The following is a 26623-nucleotide window of genomic DNA, read 5'->3' as shown; positions in this document are numbered from 1 at the left end:
TTTTAGCAACACCAAGAATATTATTAAAATCAACCAAAATTCACAAATACCTGGTCCATAATATAAACAATTTAGTGGAAGTGTAGTGGCGTAATTTGTAATGACTGTTAACATGGCGGCAATGCGGTCATGGCAGTATTATTGGCCTCGCCCTGTTACAGATCTCCTTGGAGGTGGAATTATATTTTTGTAGGGCCAAAAACGCATGCCATGATAATACAGTTACCAAATGCAGCATCCCAGGCCCATAAACACTGCCCTTAAGCTCTTATGGCCTCAAAACTGCAAGACTATGAGCCACCTACCCTCCGTTCCCTAATTGTGGTCCAACCCATTTACATACAGCACATTGTACATGGTGATTCATGAAGATATGCAAATATTTTAATATGTTATTCTACATGTAAAACTAAAGAAAAAGGCTGACTTAAACATAGGTCCGAAAATGTTCAGTTAGGGAGATACAGCTAATAAGATTTTGCCTGAAATTTAGCAGCTTCGTTAGTATCACGCCGTCGAAAAACTGTACGAGGTTAAAGTAAAGCACGATTTCCATTTATTTTGTTGTTATTGATCGGGCGAATGTAATAAAACATGTTCCAGTTTTCAAGAACATCCAGATCAGCAAATAAGTAATTTCGTGATATCTTAAGTTTATTAACTACTTGGCCCAATTTGTTTTCTAAATTGCAGACAATTGCACACTCAACAGAAGCTACAGAGAATTTAACTTTGGAAAAATGATGGTAAGAATGTTACCTGAAACTGTGCGAATGCAGCAGATAATCTGCTGTTATTAATACCTTAGCACCGGAAAAAACAAAGCTCAGTGTTAAGGAAGTTGCTACAGTGTACATACAATTTCACAATACACTCACAATAAATGTACAAAAATGCCTGCACCGGATTCAGTGCACTTAGCTGCACGTGTATAAAACACGATATCCACGTATTCCTCTGTAGTAAATTTTCATTAATAATTTAGAAGCTACAACAGTTACTATGTGGTTTTACTTAAATACATTGTAGTTATTGTGATCTTTCACTGTACTACAGAGAAAACTAACTCGTTTCACGGTTGGGAAACGAGTGAAACAACTCAGTAACGGTTAGCAACAATAAAATAAACGTTGCTATATTCTTAATGGAAAGTAAACAAATTTACTTCTGTAATAATCTTTGCTTGTCTGGATGTTCTGGAAAACTACTGCAGATACACGTGTGGGGCATGTTTAATTAGATTCACCAGACCAGTAACAACAAAATAAATAAAAATCGTGCTATACTTTAACCTCGTGAAGTTTTGCGATGGCCTCATATTAGCGAAGTTACTAAATTTCAGGAAAAATCTTTTATTAGCCTTAACTCCGTAACTGAATATTTGCGCTGCTTGTATAAACATTTTTTTATATTTTCACATGTAGAGTAAAATATTAAAATATTTCCTTACCTTTGTGAATCATCGCGTATAACAATCATTCCACAATTCACAAGCACAGTCTAAACAACATCGTTCAAAAGTTTGACATACCTGAATGTTGTATACAAAGTCAAAGAATTTCCATGATACATATATCACTCTACGTAAGCAACACTACAAACTGACATAGAATTATCCGATACAGAAGCAAAGTAGGTCGAAAATAGGCGTTACACCACCTTGCACGCAACTTCTTAAGGAGCCAAAACCACATTACGATGCCGTTTGAGACACATTTTTTGGCAATTATTTTTGGTGGGAAGAGCTAATGAGAATTTAATCCAATTTTGACATAATGTCATTCATATCTCGAACAATTTTTGTGAATGTTTTTGAATAACATCGACCAAAAGTAACAAAGTTACGCTGTGATGTCCGCTGAAGGGAGTGTGTATTGTTCTCCCGTTGCTTGCAGTGTAGCCATTCCGATTTCCATCTGAAATGAAAAAGGTTTTGATTTTACATTAATAACTTATTTTCTATGAAAATAAAACTCAATACAGGTGAAAATAATCAAAATTAAAACTTTTCAAGGCGTTAGAACAATTTACTTCGATTTCCACGATGTCTTTCCTCCGATTACGCAAAGAAAAATACCCTTAAAATCACGATATCATCTCACAAGTTGGTTCAAAAATTGTTAATTTTATACCGAATCACAGTCACTTTCCATAATGATTGGTCCTACACGTTTCTAAATGTGAAAACAGTCACTTCCAGATAAACGCGTTTGAAAAGTAACTTCTCGGAAGCTAGGAACTCGAGGATGTTATGTGAAATGCTTGCCGATGAATGTGCGATTCTGCGTCGTCAAGGCTTCGTCCTGCGCTCGCAGCAGTGCTCTCCGACCGCCCTTCGCTTCCAGTGAACCACGCCCACTGAGCCGTCTCACGCGCTGGTTATCCATTTGTTCGGCATAACTGAAGCCGTGCGCGCCTAGTGCAGCTCCCGCCTCGTCCACGACCGTCGGCAGGGATGAGTTTCCTGCACTGAATCAGCCCGCTGCTAAATGCGACGCCAGCTCCGCGACTTTCAGTCCGCAGTGCAAGTATTTAGGAGCTAATCGCCAAGTAGTGGAATAAGAACTTTCATTCGCATTTTGTGTGTGGCCTCCTAAATATCTCTCCATGTAATTCAACCCCTCGATGAATCTCCATACATTTGAAGAATTTCCTTCTGTACGTCTGCACTCATAAAATCTGAACGAATGTGAATTTCTCTTTCAAATTCTGACAGCGTCTTCTTGGATAGTTAAGCTAACGATTCATGCAATAAAAAATCGGATTTTTGAAAGTCCTATTGTGGTTTCCCCACTTAAATCTAAGTCGCTCTTAGTCGACGTCGGTCAGGAGACTTCGTGAAACGTGTGCAACACTTTTTTTTTAACTTCTTCTTCAACGTGGTGCACAAGCTCTTCTGTGGTGGCAGAGGGTCTGGCACGTCTTTCTTCGTCGTGGACTTGCCTAAGGGGACCACACCCTGCCTATCTAACCCATGTTAATTTAGGCACGTATTTGACCCATTTCTGAAAAACTATTTGATGCAGGACCTTAATATTTTTACTGTGTGTCCCATGATGCTGATAGAGTCAACTGTACTAAAATCTACTTCATCGGTTTTATAATTTTTAAGGAATAATTTTTTTAAAATTTATTAACAATAAATATTAAGTTTTTTCTGCACAAAATATTTTTTGGGAACTTCCTAATATCAATGAATGTAGTACCAGAGGCGGAATTTTATATTATGCAGAGTCTCTGAAAATTTCATTCATTTATCTATGACAACTTCTGATATAATGGGGCATATTTCTTTGGCCTCTAGCAGCTCTTCCAGCTTCTTTTTCACCTTCCTGCATGTTTGCCTTGCTTTCTTGCTCATATTAGACGCAGACCTGTCTGCAACGGCTATCCTCGTTTTTTGCAATGTTCAGCCCAGTGATCATACTTTCACCAGGATTAATTCCCAGCTTTTTCATTGCCCAACACTTTCCAGTATTACCACAACTGAATGTAATAATAGCATCATGAACTCCTAGTTTCATTGTATGCATGCCTACAAATACAGTTTCAGGGAGGCGGCTCCAAATTACGCTGTTAGAACATTCGTTTGGATTCTGTGTCTGCCCATGCAGACATTTCGTTAGAAGGTCAGGATGAGCCAAGTCTCTGAAAACAGGTTTAGTTGCTGTAATAACAGCAGCAGGAAGAGAACGCTGGTGAGACTAAGACCCTCCAGTTACCTGAGCCCTATTGTATTTGCACCACGAAGTTTCTCCTGATTGACACAATCCATAACATGGCTTATCATCAGTACAGGAGTCCACATGGCTCAGAGTTCACCACATTTTTGTATGCCTTACTGTCACCATCGCCCATATATCTGGTGTACCTTACGCCTCTTGTTTCTACAGAGCGATGAAATATTTGTTGTGCTCCATGAATTTCCCTTCCACCACTTGTTCCTCTAAAATTGGCCACACAGTTGTGTTCTTAAGTTCATTGACAGTAGCCATGCCCTTGCCAATCGATCGTAAGGCATAAACTAACATAGTATTGATTTCATAAGAGCCACTTACATTTGGTTTTGAAGAACTGATAAATGAAATCACAGCTGAACATTTAGTGCAAATTAAATCCAAGTCAATTGCGAGGCCTTTTCTCCCACTGCCACTCTCACAAATTTTCACACTCTGACTCACCACACTGTCTACATTGTACAGATTTAGAAATTACATCTGATAACATTCTCAAATTTATAATAATGTTACATCACCCCTTGTCACTCACAGTAAATTCGTTTCAAATCTCTTGTAATGGTGAGAGTTTCTTTCATGATGCACTTGTTGAAGAATTACAATTAGAAACGTCGTTGCCTGGCCAAATAACCTCTTGAACAGAAAGCTTTCTAAACTTGTTTCCTCTAAATTGTCGTTTCTTGAAAATGTCTTTACGTTTCGTCATCTTCAATAAACAAAACAAACCACTTGTAAACGAGCACTGCAAAGGTAAGTATAAAAACTACTCGTAATCACACTTCAACAAAACTAACGTCGTGTTTGAAAGCGTGTTGTTTAGAAACAGCAGAAACAAAAGAATACCGACCGTTGCATTCCACGATAGACAATACAAGCGGGAGAAAAAAAAAAAACAATCTAAGATACACTACTGGCCATTAAAATTGCTACACCACGAAGATGATGTGCTACAGACCTACAGACGCGAGATTTAACCGACACCAAGAAGATGCTGTGATGTGCAAATGATTAGCTTTTCAGAGCATTCACACAAGGTTGGCGCCGGTGGCGACACCTACAACGTGCTGACATGAGGAAAGTTTCCATCCGATTTCTCATACACAAACAGCAGTTGACCTACGTTGCCTGATGAAACGTTGTTGTGATGCCTCGTGTAAGGAGGAGAAATGCGTACCATCACGTTTCCGACTTTGATAAAGGTCGGATTGTAGACTATCGCGATTGCGGTTTATCGTATCGCGACATTGCTGCTCGCATTGGTCGAGATCCAATGAGTGTTAGCAGAATATGGAATCGGTGGGTTCAGGAGGGTAATGCGGAATGCCGTGCTGGATCCCAAGGGCCTCGTATCACTAGCAGTCGAGATGACAGGCATCTTATCCGCATGGCTGTAACGGATCGTGCAGCCACGTCTCGATCCCTGAGTCAACAGATGGCGACGTTTGCAAGACAACAACCATCTGCACGAACAGTTCGACGACGTTTGCAGCAGCACGGACTATCGGGCTCGGAGATCGTGGCTGCGGTTACCCTTGACGCTGCATCACAAACAAGAGAGCTTTCGATGGTGTACTCGACGACGAACGTGAGTGCACGAATGGCAAAACGTTATTTTTTCGGATGAATCCAGGTTGTGTTTACAGCATCACGCCGTCTTTGGCGACATCGCGGTGAACGTACATTGGAAGCGTGTATTCGTCATCGCCATACTGGCGTATGACCCGGCCTGATGGTATGGGGTGCCACTGGTTACACGTCGCGGCACTTTGAACAGTGGACGTTACATTTGAGATGTGTTACGGCCCGTGGCTCTACCGTTCATTCGATCCCTGCGAAACCCTACATTTCAGCAGGATAATGCACGACCGCATGTTGCAGGCCCTGTACGGGCCTTTATGGATACAAAAAATGTTCGACTGCTACCCTGGCCAGCATATTGTCCAGATCTCTCACCAACTGAAAACGTCTGGTCAATGGTGGTGGAACAACTGGCTCGTCACAATACGCCAGTCACTACTCTTGATGAACTGTGGTATCGTGATGAAGCTGCATGGCCAGCTGTACCTGAACACGCCATCCAAGCTCTGTTTGACTCACTGCCCAGGCGTATCGAGGCCGTTATTACGCCAAGAGGTGGTTGTTCTGGGTGCTGATTTCTCACGATCTATGCACCCAAATTGCGTCAAAATGTAATCACCTGTCTGTTCTAGGACAATATATTTGTTCAATGAATACCCGTTTATTATTTGCATTTCTTCTTGGTGCAGGAATCTTAATGGCCAGTAGTGTAAATGGAGTGACGGACAGGGTGGGCGGCAAACTGCGGCTGTTTGCTGATGATGCTGGGGTCTACCGGGACCTGACAACGATGAGTGAGTGTAAGAGAATGCAAGATGACGTAGAACAGAATTTATAGCTGGTACAGGGTGACAATTAGTGTTCTTAATGAAAAAAGAAACGTAAATTAGTTACAATCTACAGCGTCGTCACTCTTTATTCAGGATGTAAACGCAACTACAGATATTCGCATTGAGGTTATCACGTGTTCAATATGCCCGTCTTCGCTGGCGATGCTGTGGCGCAGGCGAATGGGGGAATTGTGCACGAGCTAGTCAAGTGTCGAATGAGCTCCTCAGTGGCTGCTTTCAGCTGAACAGTGGTTTCGGTGTTATCGCTGTACACCTTGTCTTTAATACAGCCGCACAAATAGGAGTGGGACGTGTTCAGATCCGGAGACGGCCACGGCAGTGGCGTGTGGCTACCCCAGAGCCAGAGTGCGGTTCCCAAAGGGCTCCTCCAGGACACCAACCTACCCCCTGCTTCGATGGCGTCGAGCTGCTTCCTGCACGAACCACAACTTGTCGAAATCAGGGTCGCTTTGGGTAAGGGGGATGGAACCATCTCCCAAAAGTTTCACGTGGCGCTTAGTAGTCACCGTGCCACCGAGGAATATCGCACCGATTATTCGGTGACTGGACACTGCGCATCAGACAACCACGCGCTGAGGATGAAGAGACTCCTCGATCGCGAAACGCGGATTCCCAGTCTCCCTAATGCACCAATTATGCGTATTTACTAATGCATCCAAATGAAAGTGGGCATCGTGACTAAGCCAAACCATATTCACGTACTAATTTCAATCATGCCCAGCGGCCAACCGTGCAGTTTGAACATGCCGTTCAGAAGCTAACAACGAATTTCATATAGTTCAATAATTGTCACTGTGTATGATAATCATAGGCGGGTCTAAATGTAGAAAGATATACCTAAGCTAAGGAAGCTGAATGGACAAATCAAACTCGTAATATTGCAATCCAGTGTGCTGTTCGATAAAGTCACGTCGAATAAATGTGTAGGCGTAGGGATGGGAAGCGATATGAGATGGCACAAGCATGTAACGATTGTGGTACAGAAGGCAAATCGTCGACTGGGAGAGTTTAGAGAACATTGGCTTAATCTGTGGTTCAAATGGCTCTGACCACTATGTGACTTAATATCTGACTTTATCAGTCCCCTGGAACTTACAACTACTTAAACCCAACTAACGTAAGGAGATCACGCACATCCATGCCCGAGGCAGGATTCGAACCTGCGACCGTAGCGGTCGCGCGGTTGCGGACCTTCATCTGGAAAGGATACGGGTAGAACTAGCCTGACCCATTCTCGAGTAGTGGTCGAATGTTTCAGATTAAAGGAAGACATTGAAGCGATTCAGAGGTGAGCTGCTGGATCTGTTAACGATAATTGGATCAGCTTGCAAGCGTTATTGAACTGCTTCGTAAACTCGAATGAGAATCACTTGACGAAAGATGATACCCATTCCACGAGCGACTGTTGAAAACATCTAGGGAACCGGCATTGATTGGTTGGTTAATTTGGGGGGGGGGAGGGGGGAGAACCAGCGAGGTCATCCATCCCATCTCATTAGGAAGGATGGGCAAGGAAGTCGTCCTTTCAAAGGAACCATCCTGGCATTTGTCTGAAGTGATTTAGAGAAATCATGGGAAATCTAAGTCAAGATCACTGGACTTGGGTTTGAACCGCTGTCCTCCTGAATGCTAGTCCAGTGTGTTAACCACTGCGCCACCTCGGTCGGGGGACCCAAGCGTTTAGAGGTGACTTCAGAGCAGTCTACTGCCATCAGTGCAAAGACTGGAAATGTAAAAGAATATAAATTAGGGCTTGTACAGAGGGTTATGGATAGTTGTTTCTCTTCACTCAGTTTGCGAGTGGAAGAGGGAAGGAGAGGTACCCTCAACTGCATACCGTACAGTGGCTTGTGGTATCTAGATGCAGATGTAGAATGCTGACTCATGGTGCACCATTCCTTCATGACAATTCCAGACCCGGTACAACCCATCTGACTCCTGACCTGGTTGTATTGTTTGGATTGGATGCTGTCACCCGTACACCCTATTTCCCTGACCCGGCAGTCTAGGATTATCTTCTTTTCACTAAACCGTGGACAGTGGTTTTTGAAAGATGGGGAGTCGCATAGCTTGTGGCAAAGTGGTTTCAGGTGACAGACAGTAGACACTATATGACCAGGGTGTACAAAAGCTGGAACCCAAGCTGTGATTACGTGGGATATTTTGGCACATACCGTGTAAGCTTCATTAAAATATACTCGATTCCTGCATTTTTAACTGTGCCGGCATATGCTGTCGGCAGCACACCGGTCGACAAAGACGAAGTGTGAAGTTCGGTTAGTAGGCAGCGGATCAAGCGCGCGTATCACGAGAGAGGCCGGAGACACACCCGCAAGCGACACGCCGCCAACGCCCCGTCGGCACCGAGTATTCGGGCCGCCACCGCTGACTGGAGGGCGCTCACTCACTCACTCAGACATCCAGTCCGGCTTCTGTCCGTTTACCCCCAGAGCAGGTTCAGTTCGTCACAGGCTGCAATAGTACATGGAGGCCAGATTGGTGACTATAGTGGGACTCTTACTGATGAGCTTGTACCACAGCACATGGACTCTACTCAAATTACTTAACAGGTTCCCGCTCATGTGAATAAAAGAACCGTATTAATCGACGTGACCATTAGTATTGTACAAAGGCGACGCCGGCCACCCGTAAGAACATCCCCTCCCTTGCTTCCTGTGGTACAAGATTTAACATTAACCATTTTTGTGTTATATTGTAACGAATAAGCCCTCGGTCACAAGTATTAAGTCAAAATTGACCTGGTTTCGACGTACTGTGAGCGTCGTCTTCAGAATTAGACTAACTTTACTAAAACATTAGGTATATAGTACATTATTAAATTAAAGTTTGTACTGACTCGAAAAGATGCAGTACTTACAAGTCACATATTAAAAAAGATCTCAGCCGGAAAGGCGACGTCATGAACACTTGTCAGATGGCGAGCCGCTAAGGGCTGCTCGTACTGTGGACAAACGTTGCGGCAAGATTGAGGAGCCCACTTTAGAAAGGGTGGGCAAGTAAACATGGTGTTGCTACGAGCGCCATCTAGTAGCCGCAGGAACAACTAGGCTGACACGGTCACTGAACATTAGCAGCTATGTTCAAACTTTTAAATTTTTGTGTTGTTACTTTCTCGATGCTCCTGGTATCTATCAAATTTATGAAATTCACTTATCTGTTGTAAGACCATTTCTACATGCCTGTAAACAAAGAGTAAATAGAGTACACCTACACACGCCACTAGCATAATGTAGCGGAGTATGCAGCAAACTGTTGGTACAGTCGACAGAGTACAATGCGGTAATCAAAGGGTTGTGGGTTCGAATCCCATTGGGATAGAGGGTTTTCTCTCTTCATTTATATTTTCTTACTTTACTTACACACAAAATAAACCGAAATGATCCTTAGTCTACTGTATTTATTAACGTTTTCACAAGCCATGCAAAGGAAAGGCAATGCCAAATGTGGCATTCGCGAGTTCTTTGTTTTTATTGTGTAACAGCTGATGATTTGCACGTGCTGCGGTGGTATTCATCCTAAAAACAGGGAAGCAGTAAGATGCTCGGCATCTTCCAGACGGATCATTACGATTTGAATGGTTGTTTTAACTCTTCTACAGAAAATAAGTTGGATTACATTCATATTGACACAGTTTGGCACAAAAGCACGCCAGATATTGGCGAGGACAGCTCGTTTTGTATTATCACGTAAAAGGGGAGAGAGTGTGGCAGATATGATACGCGAGTTGGGATGGAAGTCATTAAAGCAAAGACTTTTTCGTAGCGGCGAGATCTGTTTACGAAATTTCGGTCACCAACTTTCTCTTCCGAATGCGAAAATAGTTTGTTGAGCCCAAGCTACATAGGTAGGAATGATCATCAAAATAAAATAAGAGAAATCAGAGCTCGAACAGAAAGGTTTAGGTGTTCGTTTTTCGCGCGCGCTGTTCGGGAGTGGAATGGTAGAGAGATAGTATGATTGTGCTTCGATGAACCCTCTGCCAAGCACTTAAATGTGAATTGCTTAGTAGTCATGTAGATGTAGATGTTTCATTGTTGGGGCTCTTGGTTCCCACCTCTGAGAAGCAGGCGAGGTCAGACACGTTCAGTATCGCCTAGCGCTGCAATGGAGGCAACACGCCAGGAACAATATGCGGCTTTGAAATTCTGCTTTCGTCTCAACAAATCTTCAGCTGAGGCCTCTGCAATCTTACAGGACACCTATGGAGAGTCTGTTCTTCAACACACCACATCTCTAAGGTGGTTTGAAAAGTTAAAAGAGGGGAGGCAATCAGTTTCAAAGCAAGGTTGACCCGTGCTCTAGTTACTACTCTTACGGAACAAAACATGAACCCTGCTGCTGTCATTGTGAGAGAGGATCTACGAATTACGTTAAGATTACTTTCTGAAACACTGAACGTTTCATTCGGTGCCACCCACAAGTAGGTGACGGAAAAATTATACCGACGCGTGTTTGTGTGCGATGGGTTCGAAGACTGTTGATTCCCAAACACGAGGACATTCGCGTGAAGAGGTTGCCTCTGCTGGGAAAGTTACGGTCATCTCATTCTTTGATATTCATGGAACGCTTTACGAGGATGTTGTACCTGCACGCACGTCAGTAACTGGACAATACTATAGCGATGTCCTGGAAACATTGCAAATCCACATTAGGCGCAAAAGGCCACACTTCCGTGAAGCAGGGCGGGTGCTGCACCACGGAAGTCCGTGGCCGCTTATTGCTAGTGTCGTGGCTGGATGTACTGGAAAGAGCGACTTGACGTTCAGCCGTCAGCCTGCCTGTAGTCCACAGTCAGCCGGATGCGAGTTTCTTCTATTCTCTAACATCAAGAAACGCCGTTGTGGGCGCCGTTACCAATCGTCAGAAACAGTGGTGAAGGCCGCAGACGCGATTTTGAAGGAGCTCTCAGAAAATGGCTTGCAGCACGTATCTGAAGACTGGCAGAAACGCTGGGTCAGGTGCGTCGCATTCGTGGGAGACTACGTTCAGAGGGCCGTCAAAATTACGAGGATTAGTAGAGGTATGTCGTAAAAACGTTACGGTCACTCTTCATTGAACAGTCCTGGTGAAAAGCGTTATGTAACGGTAAGTTTCTCAGCAGGGCTTACAGCTTCTCGATACTTTGTATCTTTGAATGTGTGTACTGCCACCCTGTCATATTTAGTCATTTAGTTCGTCGCAGACGTACGAAGTAAGCTTTTGAAACCTGTGTCTCTTGAACCTTCACGTGACTCATCACTGAACTGTGAGCTCCATGACTAGACCGTAAAGGGAAAAAGTTAGGCACCCATCACTTACGTTCCTTTTTCCAGCTCTTGACAGCGCAAGCGCAAGTAAATAAAAGTTGTGCATCGAACACCACGGTTCCGTGCAACTGACGGGCCACGTGTCCCCCGTACGAACACGCTGCCTACGTGTGGCGGCACACGTCCCTCAACTAAGTGGCGGTATACACTGAAGCACCAGAGAAACTCGTATCGGCGTGCGTATTCAAACACAGAGGTATGTAGAGAGGCGGAATACGGCGCGGCGGTGGGCAACGCCTAGGAAGGACAGCAAGCGCCTGGCGCTGCTGTAACTGTACTCCCCCACGCTTCAAGGGCCCGACGGGCCAGCATATTCTGCCGAAGAAAAAGCGGAACTGACGGCCCTCACACTCGCAGCGTCATTCACACCGGACCCGGCGTTCACACTTGCTACGGACCAGGAGTTCACACGCATCTTGGCCCAACCAGCGCGCAACAACATCCGACAAGCTAGTACAGCACAGATCAAATGGGCCATCGTGCATACCCCCGCTAGGAAGGCCGCTGGTCACGATGGCATTCAAAACCGTGTCCTCCAGGAGTTCACGGACAAAGCTGTAGAATACTTAACACACATCACGAACGCCATACTCAAGCACCAACACTTCCCCGCCTTTCGGAAGACGGCCAAGGTCCTGATGTTCAGGAAGCCGGGGAAAGACCACTCCCTCCCACAAAATTGCCGACCCATCAGTGTGCCGAGCGCGCTCCAGCAAGATCGTTGAGAAGGTAATACTAAAACGACTCACCACTCACTGCATCACAAAGGACACCCTGAGACCGGAGCAATTCGGTTTCAGGAATCACCACTCAACAACACAACAGCTCCTCCGCGTCGTTGAATACATAACACACGGATAGAACACCAACAAGGCGACTGGGGCGGTGTTCCTGGACATCGAAAAGGCTTTCGATCGTCTATGGCACAACGGCCTAATACGCAAACTTAGTGACGCAGGGTTCACGGACGGGCTCGTACGTGTCATACACTCCTATCTCACGTACAGGAGTTTCAACACCGACGTGCAGGGCAAACAATGGACACGACATGGTATCCAGGCAGGAGTGCCCCAAGGATGCATCCTAGGGCCCTTACTGTCTAACCTCTACATTAACGACCTCCCAGCCACGACGGTGGCAATCTACGCGGATGACAGTGTCACCCTCGCGCAAGATTGGAAGCCGTCTAACATTAACTCACGACTACAGACTGCACTCAGAACGGCGGAGCCTTGGCTGGTGAAATGGCGTGTTAGAGTAAACGTCGACAAGTGCGAGGCCGTTCTGTTCACTAGAAGACCGAAGGAACTGCGCAAACACCAGTACTGCAACCCAATAACACTACACACACGCCCAATACGTTTCCGCGAGAAGGTCAAATACCTCGGTGTCTGGCTGGACGGGAAACTACTCTGGGGGGACCACATTCAACACGTGACCAACGAAGCTAACGCGAGGCTCAAACAACTCTACCCTATGCTTAACAGGCGTAGCACACTGAACAGGAGGGTGTCTAGGTCCATGTACATGACACTTATTCGACCCCTGATGACGTACGCAGCCCCTGTCTGGGGATACGCTGCGCCAACTCGCCTGCGCCGTCTGCAGCTCATACAGAACAAAGTACTCAAAATCATAAGCAACGCTCCGGGCTACACACGCATCGCGGACCTTCACCGGGAACTCCGGCTAGATACCATCTTGCAGGTATTCCAAAAACTCTCCACACGACTGTACAATAACACCAGACACTCGCGCAACCCGTTTATCCTTTCTCTGGGTAACTACGACCACAACCATAGACGGAAGCATGACAGACCAAAGACATTACTGGCTAGGAACTAAACATCTATGGTCCATAGAACGCTAACACGACAGCACTGGCAAGCCCCTGCAACACAGTTACTGCTGGAAACCCAGATGTGCGACCAGCCGAAAATCAGGCAACCGCAGGGAAACCGTACTGTACACAGCACTTAACCAGCCACACACACCCTCCACACCGTCTGTGAGCCGATCTATGACCGATCGCCCACTAATCTACAACGACCCTGAACTGTTGCAGGGACGCAGCAACTGCAGCAAGCCCCGCAACAAGCTCCACCAACGACAAAGGTAACGATGCACCATGCCTCGAACTAACACAACCTTACCTTGCATGCACTGTCGCAGCTAGCAAGCCGCTACTGCCCTTACTACCCGTCCTACTGTCGCAGAGGTTTTTCTCCCTTGGCGCTGGCCTTGGCACTTTTTTTTCTCTGCGCTTACAAACGCTACCCTTCAATCGTTTTCGACCACTTCTATCTCCTGATGGACCATGCTAATGAGTAATCTTACCCAGACGCATGGAGAACATCACAGCCCGCATCCTGTGACGCCTGAGTCAAAACTAACATGCTTACAGAGGTGACAGTAGAACTTTTGGTTTGGTCACCACGTTGGTGTGGGCGTGGAGGGGCCCCACCCTATGTAAATGGCGCTGCTGTAAGATGGGTTACTGCTGCTACAGTTGCAGGTTTCAAGACGTAAATGAGTTTGAACGTGATGTTATACTCGGCGCATGAGCGGTGGGACAAAGCATCTCCGAGGTAGCAGTGAAGCTAGGATTTTCCGGTACGAGTGTACCGTGAACATGAGGAATCCGATGAAAGATCAAATTTCCGACATCGCTGCGACTGGAAAAAGATCCTGCTAGAACGGGACGAACGATGACTCAAGAAAATCGTTCAACGTGACAGAAGTGCAGCCCTTCCGCAGACTGCTGCAACTTTCAGTGCTCGCCCATCAACGACTGTCACCGTGCCAACCATTCGATACGGGCTTTCGCAGCCGAAGGCCTCGATGGCTGCTCCACACAAAGCTTCACGCCTCGCCTGGGCCCCTCAACACCGACATTGCCCTGTTGCCTGGACGGACGAGCCTCGTTCCAAATTGTACCGAGCGGATCGACGTGTACTGGTATGGAGACAACCCCTGAATCCATGGACCCTGCATGTCAGCAGGGGACTGTTCAAGCTGGTGGAGCGTGTGCAGTTGCAGTGATATGGGATCCCTGATACGTCTAGATACGACTCTGACAGGTCACACGTACCTAAGCATCCTGTCTGATCACCTGCATCCACTCACGTCCGTTGTGCATTCCGACAGACTTGAGCAATTCCAGCAGGACAATGCGACACCCCACACATTCAGAATTGCTATAGAGTGGCTCCAGCAAGACTCTTCTGAGCGTAAACACTTCCGCTGGCCCCCAAACTCCCCGGACATGAACATTACGGAGCATATCTAGGATGCCTTGCAAAGTGCTGTCCATAATAGATCTCCATCCCCTCGTACTCTTACGGTTTATTGAGAGTACTGCAGAATTCACGGTGTCAGTTCCCTCCAGCACTGCTTCAGACATCAGTCGAGTCCATCCAACCTCGTGTTGTGGCACTTCTGCCTGCACGTGGGGTCCCTAACGATGTTACACAAGTGTACCAGTTTCTTTGCCTCTTCAGCCATAAAAGCTATAACAAATATCCCAGTTCCGATCCTGTTAGAAACCTGCGTAATAGCGACCTCTAAAAAAAAAATTTCAAGAGAAGCACCTGACACACATTTCTTTTTTCCTTTCCCTCGCCACACCGCTTGGCAACGAGTACGGATGTCCTTGTTCTTGCTCCATAACCACAGCCAACTTTACACGGACAAGAACTGCATGCAGCAGTAAATTTTTCCACAAGCTTCTGATCGTCGTCTTGAGTATATCCCATAAATACTGCATCAGCGAATAAAAGGTTACTCGCAAACAAGTCCTGACTGCAGTGATTGGATCTGAGTAACGAGATGTTTCACTTTCGCCGTCAGGCCCCTTATGTTTTACATTCGTGCGTGAATTTGTTGCGTTTTTGTTTTGCATGTTGGTATTTCGGCTGCTGTGGTTTTATTATAGATTGCCATTTTTATATCTGCTTCAGTGTTGCGATCTCAGTTTGTCATTCAGTCATTAGGAGCGGCGCTAGAAAATGCAATGCCAAGTGGAGAAACAGAGGTACTGTACCAGTGGGGGAGTATGAACAACCAAGCATGGAAGAGGTAAGAGCGTCCATAAAACTGCTGAAGAGGTGCCATACCTGCAGAGGTGCTCAAGGAGGGAACAGCCATTCTACAAGCGAGACTATACAACTTAATCTGCTTAACTTGTAAGAAGGGAAGGATCCAAGAAGAATGGGGGGAGTCTATCATCTGCCCTATACTAAAGAGAGGAGACCCAATGAGACGTTGCAACTTTAGAGGAATCACACTACTATGCACAGCTTATATCTTGAGCTGTTGTTACTGAAGCGACTAACACCACATGTCGAGAAAGTACTGGGATTCCAACAAGCAGGTTTCAGAAAGGCAAAGATAACTGTAGACCATATACATACAATATGGCAACTGCTAGCTAAGAGCTGGGAATCCAAAATCTTCACTACCTTTCTGTTAACTTCCAAAAACCATATGATAATGTCAATAGACAATCAATATGGCAAGAATTCGGAAGAGCTCAAGTTCCCAGGAAACTTATAAAACAGGCACGGATATCCACTGAGGAGCAACATACATGGTGAAAGTAAATAGAAACATATCAAATAAGTTCAAGGTGAGGACTGGAGTGCGACAAGGAGACTGTCTCTCCCTTCTTCTGTTTAACCTTCCACTGGTGAGAGCCCTGACAGAGGTAGCAAGCCTGGAGACAGGAATACAGCTGGGAAGAAGGATCAACAGCCTGCCCTAAGCTGATGATGCTGTTTTAATGGCAGAGAAACAACAAGACCTGATTCAGATGACAAGAATATTAATGGAAGATGCAATGAGAGCAGCCCTGAAGATGAATGTGCATAAGACAAAATATCATGTACACTACTGGCCATTAAAATTGCTACACCACCAAGATGACGTGCTAGAGACGCGAAATTTAACCGACAACAAGAAGATGCTGTGATGTGCAAATGATTAACTTTCCAGAGCATTGACACAAGGTTGGCGCCGGTGGCGACACCTACAACGTGCTCACATGAGGAAACTTTCCAACCGATTTTTCACACACGAACAGCAGTTGACCGGCGTTGCCTGATGAAACGTTGTTGCGATGCCTCGTGTAAGGAGGCGAATTGCGTACCATCACGTTTCCGACTTTAATAAAGGTCGGCTTGTAGCCTATCGCGATTGCGGTTTATCGCATCGAGGCATTGCTGCTCGCGTTGGTCGAGATACAATGACTCTTAGCACAAGATGGAATCGGTGGGTTCAGGAGGGTAATACAGAACGCCGAGCTGGATCCCAACGGCCTCGTATCACTAGCAGTCGAGATGACAGGCATCTTATCCGCATGGCTGTAACGGATCGTGCAGCCACGTCTCGATCCCTCAGTCAACAGATGGGGACGTTTGCAAGAAAACAACCATCTGCACGAACAGTTCGACGACGTTTGCAGCAGCACGGAGTATCAGCTCGGAGACCGTGGCTGCGGTTACCCTTGACGCTGCATCACAGACAGGAGCGCCTGCGATGGTGTACTCGACGACGAACGTTGCTGCGCGAATGCTAAAACATCATTTTTTCGGATGAATCCAGGTTCTGTTTACAGCATCGTGATGGTCGCATCCGTGTTTGACGACATTCCAGTAAACGCACATTGGAAGCGTGTATTCGTCATCGGCATACTGGCGTATGACCCGGCGTGATGGTATGGGGTGCCATTGGTTACACGTCTCGGTCACCTCTTGTTCGCATTAACGGCACTTTGAACAGTGGACGTTACATTTCAGATGTGTTACGACCCGTGGCTCTACCCTTCATTCGATCCCTGCGAAACCCTACTTCAGCAGGATAATGCACGACCGCATGTTGCAGGTCCTGTACGGGCCTTTATCGATACAGAAAATGTTCGACTGCTGCCCTGGCCAGCACATTCTCCAGATCTCTCACCAACTGCAAACGTCTGGTCAATGGTGGCCGAGCAACTGGCTCGTCACAATACACCAGTCACTACTCTCGATGAACTGTGGTATCGTGTTGAAGCTGCATGGGCAGCTGTACCTGTACACGCCATCGAAGCTGTGTTTGACTCAATGCCCAGGCATATCAAGGCCGTTGTTACGGCCAGACGTGGTTGTTCTCGGTACTGTTTTCTCAGGATGTATGCACCCAAATTACGTGGATATGTAATCACATGTCAGTTCTAGTATAATATACTTGTCCAATGAATACCCGTTTATCATCTGCATTTCTTGTTGTTGTTGCAATTTTAATGACCAGTAGTGTAGTTAGCAGAGGAAATGACGACAGATCCTTGAAGGTAGAGGACAAAGTCTTTGAAACGGAAAAAGACTTTAGATATCTTGGGGCTGTACTTGATGAAGGGAAGGAGAACAGGGAATTACCGCTCGAATACAAGAAGGAAACAGGTCAAGGTTTGCCCTGGGAAAGCTCTTAAAGTCCAGGCTTCCACCGAGATCTTCAAAGACCAAGATGTAGAAGACTATAATAAAACCTGTACTTTATATGGAGCAGAGACCTGCAGCGTCACCCAAAAGATGGAAAGAAAAGTCCAGATATTTGAGAATGCCATCCTCAGACAGATTTTTGGCCAGTGAAGGATGGCGATGAATGGAGGAAAAGAAAGGACTGTGAATTGCAGGAGCTATACAAGTCGATGGACATCGTGGCAGTGACCAAAGGAAAAGACTGAAGTGAAATGGACACGTAATGCACTGAGGAGGCCTGATCACCAGGCAGGCAGTGGAGGCAAAGTACTACGGGGGAGACCGCGACTGAGATGGATCGACCAGGTCGGACAGGATATGAGTCCGCTGGGGCTGTCTGAAGAAGAACAGCTGGGCCGAGGGCGCAGCAGGAGGCTGCTGGTGAGGCCGAGGGTTTGTGTGGCCAGCGCAGTCAGTAAGTGCAGGCATCAGAAAATTTCCGGTGTGTCCTTCCGTTCGGCTTCAGCAGAGGTGTGGCACCAGGGGAGGTAGCCAGAAACATTTGCTCCGTGTAGGGGGAGAATGCCACTGGACGGTGCGCGGCAAGAAAATGGTTTTCTCGTTTAAAGAAGGATCGTTTCGGCATGAGTGACTGACTCACGAAGCCTCCGGAGTTTGAATAGCATCGCTTAAACGCTCCGTGTCACTGTACTGGAGAAGTGTGCTCAACCCGGCATGTGCGACGCTCGCGTGCGAGGGGGACGTCCAAGAACGGAGCGCGTGGGTAGCGCACGCTCTAAGCCAAAGTCCGCGCAGTAGAAACGTGCGTCTCTGTTTGCTCCTCATCAAGCGACTCGTGAACAGCGCCGACCATTCCCGTCGTTTACGGTTACTGGTGACGACAAGTTGTGCCTCGCTGCTAACACAGCCGCGCAATCTGGGGCGCCTTGCCACGGTTCTCGCGGCTCCCCCAGTCGGAGGCTCCAGCCCTCCCCCGGGCATGGTTGTGTGTCCTGTCTCTAGCGTAGGTCAGTTTAGGTTAGCTCAAGTCAGTTTAGCAACTCATGGCTGCAAAACATTAACGCCAATCTTTACGGACGCATCGAAAAACTGGTACAAGCCGACCTCGGGGGAGTTTGGATTCCGTACAAATATTGGACAGTGTGAAGCAATACTGGCCCTACGAGTTATCTTACAAAATACATTAAGGAAAGGCAAACATACGTTTCTAGCATTTGTAGACTTCGAGAGAGCTTTTGACAATGTTGACTGGAATACTCTCTTTCAAATTCTGAAGGTGGCAGGGGTAAAACACAGGGACCGAAAGGCTATTTACAATTTATACAGAAACCAGATGGCAGTTATAAGAGTCGAGGGACATGACAGGGAAGCAGTGGTTGGGAAGGGAGTGAGACAGGATTGTAGCCTCTCCCCGATGTTATTCAATCTGTATATTGAGCAGGCACCAATGGAAACAAAAGAAAAATTCGGAATAGGTATTAAAATCCAGGGAGAAGAAATAAAAACTTTGGGGTTCACCGATGACATTGTAATTCTGTCAGAGACAGCAAAGGACTTGCAAGAGCAGTTGAATGGAATGGACAGTGTCTTGAAAGGAGGGTACAAGATTAACATCGAGAAAACCAAAACGAGGATAATGGAATGTACTCTAATTAAGTCGGGTGATGCCGACGGAATTAGATTACGAAATGAGACACTTGAAGTAGTAAAAGAGTTTTCCTATTTGGGCACCAAAATAACTGATGATGGTCGAAATAGAGAAGATATAAAATGTAGACTGGCAATGGCTTGGAAAGCAAGAACAGAAATTTATTAAGATGGAGTATAGATTTAAGTGTCAGGAAGTCGTTTCTGAAAGTATTTGTATGAAGTATAGCCATATATGGAAGTGAAACATTGACGATAAATAGTTTGGACAAGAAGAGAATAGAAGCTTTCGAAATGTGGTGCTACAGAAGAATACTGAAGATAAGGTGGATAGATCACATAACTAATGAGGAGGTGTTGAATAGGATTGGGGAGAAGAGAAGTTTGTGGCACAACTTGACCAGAAGAAGGGATCGGTTGGTAGGACATGTCCTGAGGCATCAAGGGATCACTAGTTTAGTATTGGAGGGCAGCGTGGAGGGTAAATATCGTAGAGGGAGACCAAGAGATGAATACACTAAGCAGATTCAGAAGGATGTAGGTTGCAGTAGGTACTGGGAGATGAAGCAGCTTGCACAGGATAGAGTAGCATGGAGAGCTGCATGAAACCAGTCTCAGGACTGAAGACAACAACAACAAGTAGGGTTTAAGGTTAGGGACCTATTACCTCAGCTGTTAGGTCCCGTAAGGCCTTACCACAATTAAAAAAAAAAAAAAAGCTAGCTCAAGGAACAGAAAGGAGAAAATAGAGAATTTTACGCATCTAGCGGAACAAAGGGGGGGGGGGGGGGTGTACTGGGAATTGCTTCCCCGAGCATTAACTATCACCGCTCACAGCCAGGAAGACTGCGTGAGGTGATGCTACTGCACGGTAAAGCCCGTCCGCCTTCTGGTGTACTCACAAGAAAAACTGTACAGGATTTTGGGTTTGGCAAGTCATTCCGCACCGACCTTACTCGCTGGATCTCGCCCTTCAGATTCTCTTTTCCGCTCTCTATCGAACAACCATCAAGGAATCTGCTTTCCGGGTGAAAATAGACTCCGAACGTGGCTCGACGCGTTCTTCCAGTCGCCGGTCGGTGTGGCCGAGCGGTTCTAGGCGCTACAGTCTGGAACCGCGCGACCGCTACGGTCGCAGGTCGGAATCCTGCCTCGGGCGTGGATGTGTGTGATGTTCTTACCTTAGTCAGGTTCAAGTAGATCTAAGTTCTAGCCGACTGATGACCTCAGAAGTTAAGTCCCATAGTGCTCAGAGCCTTTTGAACCATCTTCCACTGAAAACCACGTGATTTCTACAGCCCCGGAATCGAAAAGTTTGCACAGCATTGGCAGCCTGTTTTAAACTGTACATATTATTGACGACCAGAGCCTGTGTTGTGTGTATCCGTTGTGGTTATTAAAATTTTGGAAAACGTTACGAACTTAGGCACCAACCCAATACATGTACGGCCAGATTTGTTTCGCAGAAAAGAGCTTCGAGCAGTAGCGTGAAGAGTATCCCAAACAAAGTACTTGCCAGTACACAGCCTTCGTGGAAGTAAAAGCACTGCTGTGCTTCCTCCGAATATCACACAACCCCGCTAATTGCTGTGACAAGCACTAAGCAGCTTCAGGGGTTTTTCGCTAGTAAAGTAAACACTGCTCCCCTGCTGACTGAGTCAAATGCCTTTTTCGGTCGATAAAAAGCAATGGACGACGGGGAGATCGGCTCGCGACACTTTTTCCTGAACTCCTCGGACAGTAAAGACTTCATCAGCAGTAGATCGGTGGGCTGGAAACGCGTATTCAGACTGACGGTACGAACGCTCGACAATTTTCTCCACTCTGCCGAGCACCACAGGAACAAATACTTTTCCGACGATTGTCAGCAGTGAAATTGTAGTGAGAGTGACCTACCCTTACCTTTGTACAGAGAGGCGATGCGTGGCACAGTAGCCGGTGCCCGACATTCCTGTAAAGTGTTATTGAGCGCCGGCAGGAGCGAAGTCTGCCTGGTAAGTTCTGTGCCGGTGTTGTCTTTACGCGGTGCGATCGTCCTTTTGTGGCACGGTGCTAACAAGGGAACCCCCCCCCCCCCCCCCATCACATACCCCCCCTCCCTCAGGTTTATTTACAAGTTGGCACAGTGGATAGGCCTTGGAAAACTGAACACAGATCGATCGAGAAAAAAAGGAAGAAGTTGTGTGAAACTATGAAAAAATAAGCAAAATATATCAACTGAGCAGTCCATGCGTATGATAGGCAACATCAAGGAGAGTGTGAGGTCAGAAGCGCCGTGGTCCCGTGGTTAGCGTGAGATGCTGCGGAACGAGAGGTCCTTGGTTCGCGTCTTCCCTCGAGTGAAAAGATTACTTTCTTTATTTTCGCAAAGTTATGGCCTGTCCGTTCGTTCACTGACGTCTCTGTTCACTGTAATAAGTTTAGTGTCTGTGTTTTACGACCGCACCGCAAAACCGTGCTATTAGTAGACGAAAGGACGTGCCTCTCCAATGGCAACCGAAAACATTTGATCGCAAGGTCATGGGTCAACCGATTCCTCCACAGGAAAACACGTCTGATATATTCTATGCGACACTGGTGACGGCATGTGCGTCACATGACAGGAATATGTTGTCGACCCACCTAACTTGTACACTTGGCGAATGGGTAAAAAGATTCTTCTACCTTGCCGGATTTAGGTTTTGTTGTGGATGTGATAATCACTACCAAAAAATCACTACCAAAAGAGTGATCGCATCGGACGGACGGGCGGGCAGATAATAATTGTCTGAAAATAAAAAATTAAACTTCTCACCCGAGGGAAGACTTGAACCAAGGACCTCTCGTTCCACAGCTGCTCACGCTAACCACGCGACCACGGCGCTCCTGACGTCACACTGTCGTTTATGCTGCCTATCTTACGCATAGACTACTCAGTGTGTATATTTTGTTTATTTTTTTCGTAGTTCCACACAACTTCTTCCTGTTTTCTCGATTGATCTGTGTTCAGTTTTTCAAGGCGTATCCACTGTGTCAACTTATAACTAAATCTGAGGGGGGTGCGATGGGGAGGTTCTCTTGTAAGTACCCTCTGCCATGCAGTTCGCACTGGGTTACAAACTACAGATGAGGATAGTAGTTAATTTTAGTCTCGCTAATTACGCGAATGGCATAAGAGAGAGAAAGAATGGCTGACATTGGTACGTAGTACAGTAGCCTGCTGAGCAGATATGCAGATGTAGGAGTAAAAAGAGATGAGTGAATGGCTGGGATACGAGCCAATTACGGGGTACACTCAGATGAGAGGCTTTTGAAAGCGACCGCGACGTGGAACGAACTCGGCACGAAAAAAAAAACGAAAAATAACAGGGCAGGCAGGCAGCGAATGGAATGGAATGAAACACACACACACACACACAGCTCCAGCCGAACAACCAGTCAAGGTTGGGGTCCTGGCCGTAGAGTAGAAGGGATAATATATTAATCCCGTCCGACCGCATTTCTGGGACAGTGGCAGAGAGAGAGAGAGAGAGAGAGAGAGAGAGAGAGAGAGAGAGAGAGAGAGAGAGCGAGCGAGCGAGCGAGATGGTCACAGCTCGGCGCCGCGTCACGTTTTTCATTTTGTGCGCTGCCCGGGCGAGCTGTTGGCTCGCTCGTTTTTCCCCTCGCACCGCGCTCCCTGGGGACGCAGGGAGAACGCCGCGGCCTGACCCCCCTTCCTGCCCCCCGCCCCCCGACATCCCCCCCTAGCAGTAATTGAACTTCCCCCTGCGCCTGCTCGCTCATCCAGCCGCGGGCAAATAGCTTGCCTTCTACAGCCAGCCGATACGGCAGTCGCTGCGCCTGCGCCCTGCGGCCGACGGCGCCGCAGCCGCTTCCCCCCCTGGTCCGCGCGCTCGGCCCTGACTCCGCTTCCGCCCGGCGGAGTTTCTGCGCAGAAACGCTGCGCAGTAGCCGAGCCAGCTCAGGTGGTTGGACGACGCTGACCGACCAATAGCGCGACGGCTTACAACCGTTATCTCGGGGCTGCCGTTCCGAGGGGTCGCGCCGTCGACCAATCGCAGCGGCCGTTACATCGTAGCTAGCCGTGCCAGGCCCCTGTAGCACCGTTCCCCACTAAAGATTTCGACCGTGGACGTTCGCCACTGTGGAAGATGTGTTTCTCGTTAGGGATACATTCTCTCAGTCCAGCCGTAGGCGATACCGTTTAAAAAAAAATTGCTTTATATGGCTGCTGGATCGGTGTAAATACATAACAACGGATAGTGTATGTAAACATGTGACATTTGCTCTCTCGGACTTCGTACGTGACTGCTACCATGAAACAGTTTCGACGTACTTGCTGAATAGTCAACGTGGTTCGCGCTAGAGTTGCGGTGCGTCTGTTTCTCAGTTTCCTGACGCGAGTGCAACGAAAAACGATACAACTGGGATATATTACCTCATTCTCCAAGTTTGGATTATGCAGCTGAAATAGGTAAGCGTTTATTTTCTTATTCTTCTCAGCATGAACTCATTTGAACTATAACCACGCAATCTATTGGATTCTTTAGTGCGTATAGGTAGACGACACTTTCATGTTCAAGAGTCGATCATAATGTTGTTCATAACACTACAGCTGGTAGGTTTTTAACCGCGAATTTATCAATTTGTCTAACCTGGATTCTCTTGGAATTGTTAAACTCTGTTTTAGAGCAGTGTTCTTGTATTTCTTAACATATTATATCGATGGTTCCTTTGAAATGCCGTTTCGTAGTAGTTTATCAATATCTGTGATCGCGGCTCCAGAGGAGTTTAACAGTCAACATATTTTTTCGAATTTTCAGATTAGAATGCCCAAGGTAATAGTTGGCTTGATTTGTAAATAGAGAGCATGCCCAGGTATGTAAACGAATTGTATCGATTTTCCTTTTTTGGGTAACGTCATTAGCTTTTTTTTATTAAATCGGACTGGTTTTCCCCGCCGTGTCTTGTTTGCCGTGCAGGACCGCTATCCCAGCGCACTGTTCTTATTTTATTCCGGTTCCGCCTTGGTGGTCGTTTTAAATCACCTCGGCTGGGAGGTTGGCTCGATGTTTATCTCCTCCGCCCGTGGCTGTGTGGGCCCCATCATCGTGATTATTGTTCCTTCCCCGCCCCCTCCTGACCAAACGCCCCCGCCATCTTTCATATCCTCCTCGGGAATCTTAACTACCGTTCCTCCATTCTGTCCCGTTCCCTGCTGCCTGCGTCCTTTGGTTCTTCTCTCGTCATCCCCCCCCCCCCCCCCCCCCACCCGTCTCGTGAGCTTAGTCGATGTTTGCCCGAGTCCCGCCAGGGGTGCACAAAGTGTTGCCCTCTCGCAACGGGTATTAAAATTTTGTGTTCATTATTGCTAGTAGTACACTATCCGAATAATTAACTCAGATTAAGAGCTGTCAAGATAAAAGCCATATCAGCAAACTGCTACTCGTCGCGAGATAAAGAAATAAACGTGTTACACCCACTTAGATGTACTTCACTGTAGAATACATTTTAAGAACGGCGGTTTACGGTTTCCAGTAAAATCTAGACATATCCGTGCGACATTTCGGACCATAGTGCGATAGTGTATCCTAAAAAATATTTAATTGAATTGTAGAGTAGCTTGAAATTTGCGTAAGCATGGATGGTGAAAATTTGTTTATAAGCCGACGGAGCTAAAAAAATGCGTTGTTGGGGTAAGAAAGAGACTTGTAGCGTAACACGATGCATACCTCTGCGCCATATTAAAACTAGAAACTGTAAGATACAGACTGAAAACATGTGTAAGGCAAATTCACGGCGGGTATTTTGCTGCATATTATTTACAGCTAAGATGAATACAGCGGTGTTATGTTTCGCCAAATTATCTCTCCGCCACGAGATTGGAAAGTAAGAAACGTAGTGAATTTCACGTATAGATGGTAATTTTGAAGTGTTGGTATATTTTCAACAAGTTTTTCAGTGTTATCACCGAACTCGTTTGCGTGTTAACTTTAAATTTACGTCCGCTCCTCAGCTTTATATTAATGAATGACAGAACACTACGCAGAATAAAGGTTCTAGAGCCTCGCAAGTATTAAAGTGTTATGAAATAAAATGGTAATGTCTCTCAACTATTTTTAGAGCTACGAAAGACACTTTTCAAATCGTTTGTCCTCACATTTTGTTTCGATCTATTTTGGTTCCTTTGATATTCTTTCCCAAAACGATATTAGTGACTTCAGAAAATACCATTCGATGATAACTCGTTTGAAATACTTAATTGAATAAAATAATCGTCGTCTACATATTACTATCTGATTTCGTACATTGATATTTTCAGGATAATACTGCTGATCATCATCTCAGTAAATAACCTTCATTTCTGCACCCGCGTCCCTTTATTACCTAACCTGTGCTTATCGCTCAATCATGAAAAATGTATAGAGATGAACGTTGTAAAATCTGCCAGCATAAAGAACGACAAAACTGGTCATGGTTACCTGACTATCAGCATCGGAAACAGCTGTATTTACACTTTGAGACAAGCAACAACATCCGTAAACGCAAACTGTTACTAAACCAACAAAGACGTATGTACATGTCCTTTTGCTTAGCACGCTAGCAAATCAGAGGGACCGTGTTACATTTTCTTGCACATCACTTTAAGATTTCCCCTGCGTTTGCTTAGTGATGCCTGAATACGTTAGGAACAGCTGTCAATACAATTCTCTACCTTTGCTGATATGCTTTCAATTAATCTGCACAAACGAATGTTTCTTGCACATTATAATCACGATACGATCTATTAAAATCTGTACGTACCTTTGTGTATGTGATGCGTATTGGAATTGAAGCGTCGGGCATCATTTCTTCTTATCACATACATATGTTTGTATTTTGATTGTAGCCACGTGTTGGCGGAAACATTATTTTCTGCGCTTTGTAAATGAACGGCACTAGCTCGTCTTAAATGCACAGCTTATTTGGAAAACCACATCGCAATTTGTACACAAGCCGTTGTTCTCAATGGAGCAAAGAGCTTCGAC

The 26623-nt window shown here is 46.1% G+C and overlaps 1 protein-coding gene and 1 long non-coding RNA gene across 6 annotated transcripts in view; one reads left to right on the top strand and one right to left on the bottom strand.

Moving 5' to 3' along the window:
• On the bottom strand, positions 1 to 26623 carry LOC126295503 (uncharacterized). The gene is made up of 2 exons (XR_007552500.1): positions 26400 to 26623; positions 1 to 1916 (listed from the first exon to the last, which is right to left on the bottom strand). It is a non-coding gene; the product is annotated as an uncharacterized LOC126295503 (long non-coding RNA).
• LOC126295501 (uncharacterized) overlaps positions 23381 to 26623 on the top strand; it is a 305004-nt gene continuing 301761 nt past the window's right edge. For 2 of the 5 annotated variants that reach the window (XM_049988080.1, XM_049988078.1), the window contains exon 1: positions 23590 to 24069. The gene's annotated coding sequence lies outside the window, so the exon portion shown is untranslated. Of the gene's footprint in view, positions 24070 to 26623 lie in introns of all 5 variants that reach the window. The other 3 variants (XM_049988082.1, XM_049988081.1, XM_049988079.1) reach the window with 2 other exon arrangements.

The sequence above is a fragment of the Schistocerca gregaria genome, chromosome 11 (assembly GCF_023897955.1).
Source record: "Schistocerca gregaria isolate iqSchGreg1 chromosome 11, iqSchGreg1.2, whole genome shotgun sequence".
NCBI lineage: Eukaryota > Metazoa > Arthropoda > Insecta > Orthoptera > Acrididae > Schistocerca > Schistocerca gregaria.
The sequence above is the reverse complement of the archived record's forward strand: the minus strand, read 5'-3'. Positions and strand labels throughout refer to the sequence as shown.